The following is a 3,828-nucleotide window of genomic DNA, read 5'->3' on the forward strand; positions in this document are numbered from 1 at the left end:
ACCAGAGTCAACACTTCATCCACTCATGTCCTCATTCACTGGTTCACCAGACACTTTGTGAGTGATAATTCCGTGTCAGGAGCTCTGCTGGACATCAGGTGGGCCTGTGGCTGAGGCTCAGGTCCCTGCTGCTGAGGCTTCTGCAGCATGGTAATGAAGCCTGGCACTCAGAAGGTATCTGGGGGTTCTTGACATGAAAGTGGACCGTTACTCCAGCAACACTAAGGGGAAAGTAAATTCAGGGCAGGAAAATCAACTTTGTCTTTTGTCACTAAGAGGAAAAGCTACTTGGGTGAGAGTCTACTAGTGGGACCAGTCTGGCAGGACCTGAGGGGAGGTAAGTGGGTGAGAAGAAGGGACTTCACAAAAGTGACCTTGCTGTTCTTCCCTGAGGACCGGCCAGGAGGGAAGGGCTGTCGGTGACAAGAAGAGCAGTGTGAGTCACACACTAGGAAGCAGGCCCACCTGCTCCCGGGAGACCCTGCACGCAGTACCTCTAGGCCCTGGGAGAGCCATGGGAATGGAACTCTGACCTTGACATTTGCCTGCAGTCTTGTACATGTAAGAGGCAGACAACTCCTAGACTATGGGTTACACATTTTGCCTTCTTGGAGAGTGTCCCCTGTCAGGGCGGAGGCTGCTGCCCAGGGCAATCAAGCACCTATTCTGATGACCTATAGGCGGTGCCCGGGAAGCTGGCCAGGTGTCCTAGCATGCTGGAGACCCACCTGATTTTGTCATGCCTACTTAGTTTGTCTGCTTAACTTAGCTGTTGATGTGTTCATGCAGCAAAACACATAGCCTCTGAGACTTTGCCATATATTTATTTGTTAGCCTTCCACTTTTTTCCTGGACGGGTCTGTGGCATGCACTTTCTGGCATCCCTTGACCTCTGACCTCCCCGTACCTGGTCTCTTGCCCACACCACCAGCTTTCACTTCCCCATACAACCTCACTCCAACATTCTGGGCCATCTTTAACGCTGGCGGGCTCGGGCTCAGCTTTTCGTAGTCTGTCACTGCTGTGGGAGGCCATGGAGGGGTGTCAGGCCAGATCGCCTAAGGAGGGATCCCGTCTTCTGAAGAAGTCAAGGGTCCAGGCCCTCTGTCCAGCCGCTGTCAGACTTACGTATAGGTATCCTTGCTTGGACCACTGTGCCAGCCTTTTCCCTGCAAGGGAGGAATCAGAACATAAGGAGTGTAGTTAGTGACATGAGGGTGAGCTGCAAGAGGAATGGCACCAAGAAGCCTGGGAATGCCTCTGGCCTCTTCCCTCAGCTCCCCTGGCATGTGAACAGTGGTCCCTCACTCAGCCCCTGTTCTTGTTTGCTCAAACCATACCTCCCACATCACGGGCCCCACAAGGGCCCCTGCAACCCATCGGGCCCTGCTGAGCACATGCAGCCAGAAGCCGTCCTGCTGACGTTGCCTTTGTATACTGCGTCTTTAGCTATCCTCCTTTAGTGGCCCCTTCATCCTCCAGGGGTAGCACTAGGCTTGACTCGGGAGCCTGGGGAGTAAGGCTCCATACAATCTACCCAGCTGGGGCCCCTGCTGTCTAACACCCAGCATCGTCCACCCTGGTCCCAGGGCCCATTTCTGACCCTCAATGTGTGTCAGGCATAACCTCCCTCCGGGGAAGATTTCTCCCCATGGCCATGGCCTGGCTCCTCCCTCAGCCCTCCCACCAGAATGCTTGTTTCTCCCTCCCACGCTGCCTCGTCCCACCATCCTTCAGCCCGGCCCCGACCCCCACTTCTGGGAGCTCCTCTGGCTATCCCAACATGATCGATCTCTCTCTTTTCTGATATACCTGATATCCTGCCGCCTTTACAGTCTGCCCCCAAGACATTATACATGATGGTTTTCCACTAGGAAGTATGTGGGATGTGGGACCTAGTGTCCTGCACTCAATGTCTGCCTCTCCCACGTCCTGGGCCAAGGAAGTTGGGCCCCTCGCTTGCCCATCTGCATATGATGTATGTGACTCTGTAACTATCCCTATGCCCTTCAAGAGCAGGCCAGAGTTTGGCTAAAAACAAATAAAACCAATACTTGCTTGCAATTCTGTTCCCACACGTGTAAGACAGGGATGACAATGTGAGGTGTGTTCCCAGATTCTTAGGGCTACCACAAGAACCAGATGTTTGTGAAACCACTTTAGGAAAGGTAAAGATTTACAATAGGTGTTATTGTGCCTACGCAGTAAACTCCTGTGAAATGAAAAGATTTAACATTGGTAATATCAATCATGTGAGATCAAGCCCCAAGATCTGTCACATGGAGTAAGTAATGGGTAATTTTACTCAAGCACAAAGGTGACCCAGACACGTACTGTAAGCCTAGGGTTCCGGGGGCAGCAGCCTGCTAGCAGCCAAGTGTCACTGACCATCCGGCGTTAGAGTCACAAGGACATCACCAGTGCTTCCTCTGGCTTTATTCATATGCAATAACTTCTGCAAAGCAGTTAAAAACACAATCAAACAGTGGAATTTTCTTTGTGAAATTCCACTGGTCATCAAGTGGAAGGTAACACTTTAGCAAATGGTAAAAATGCAGTTTTTTGTTGTGTCAAAGGAGAAACAGAAATCTGCTTGCTTTTCTCGCACACTCATGTTTGGAAGAAGCCTGTACAGGCACATCTGCATTCAACTGTGGAGCTGTGTCAGGTGTCTGGACACAACTTCCAATGCCAATGGCCTGCTTTAGGCCCTGTTCTCAGGATGTGGGAATAAACACAGTGGCCTTTATCCCAGGCTGCCTGATGTTCATACCACAGTGGGTTGAGAAGCACATGGAGAGTAATGGTGCAAGGTGTAAGAAAGCGAAATCCTTATCTTTCATGAAGAAGTCAACTTTTCTGAGACTTGATAGATAATGGAAAAAGAAGGAATAAGTGTGTCATTGGGAAACAGCTAAACAGTTTAAAGAGACTGTTTCTGAGAAGTGAAGATAGGGATGGGAGGGGTGGAGCCAGGGACTATTACAAAAATAACATAAATAACCTGGGTTATTAGCCTTGTTGAATATTAATCTTTCTAAGCTCAGACCAATATTTTAATTTAAAGGAAAAGAAATAATACATGAAAATATCCCTAAACTAAAAGACACAAGTCTCCGGATTAAAAGGCCCAAGCCCCAACCTGGCCAGTGCTGCTCAGTGGTTAGATTCCCAAAGGGTTGCAGACTTAATTCCCGGTCAAGGGCATGTACCTGGGTTGCAGGACAGATCAATTTGTCTCTCTCACATTGATGTTTCTCTGTCTCTCTCTCAAATAAATACATAAATAAATGGAAATAAAAATAAGGAAAATAAAAGACCCAAGTTCTAAGTTTGCCAGATTTAGCAAAAACAAATCAAACAGAAATAGTTTTCCAGTTAAATTTCATAAACAGTGAATAAACTTGCGGTAAAAGTATGTTCCAAAAGTACTCATAGTTTATTTGAAATTTAAATATAATAGGCATCCTCTATGCCAAATATATGCAGACTAAGGTACAAAGTCATGATATTGCAACGCACCAAGGATAAAGAGAAGATGTTAACTCCCAGATGGAAAGAAATGTCACACACAAAGAAATCAGAAAAGTATCAACTTCTCATGGCAAGGTTGGGTGTTCAGAAACAGAGCAATGCCTTCAAAATTCTGAAGAAAAATGACATCCATTCTGAAATTTTACACCGTCTAATCATTAGTGAAGTTTGAGAATTAAATGAAGGCATGCAAAGTTTCAAAAATGTACCTGCCCTTTACCCTTTCCTATAAAATGTGTGGAGGGTTTGCCCCACCGAAAGAAGAAACACCACGAAAGAAGAAAAGACGTGTAG

The 3,828-nt window shown here is 47.4% G+C and overlaps 1 protein-coding gene across 3 annotated transcripts in view; it reads right to left on the reverse strand.

Moving 5' to 3' along the window:
* Positions 1-808: 808 nt before the first annotated feature.
* KCNA6 (potassium voltage-gated channel subfamily A member 6) overlaps positions 809-3,828 on the reverse strand; it is a 35,574-nt gene continuing 32,554 nt past the window's right edge. For 2 of the 3 annotated variants that reach the window (XM_006754863.2, XM_015572303.1), the window contains one exon: positions 809-1,169. The gene's annotated coding sequence lies outside the window, so the exon portion shown is untranslated. Of the gene's footprint in view, positions 1,170-2,334; positions 2,456-3,828 lie in introns of all 3 variants that reach the window. The other variant, XM_015572299.1, reaches the window with a different exon arrangement.

Source organism: Myotis davidii, unplaced genomic scaffold (assembly GCF_000327345.1).
Source record: "Myotis davidii unplaced genomic scaffold, ASM32734v1 scaffold1373, whole genome shotgun sequence".
In the NCBI taxonomy this organism is placed as follows: Eukaryota; Metazoa; Chordata; class Mammalia; order Chiroptera; family Vespertilionidae; genus Myotis; species Myotis davidii.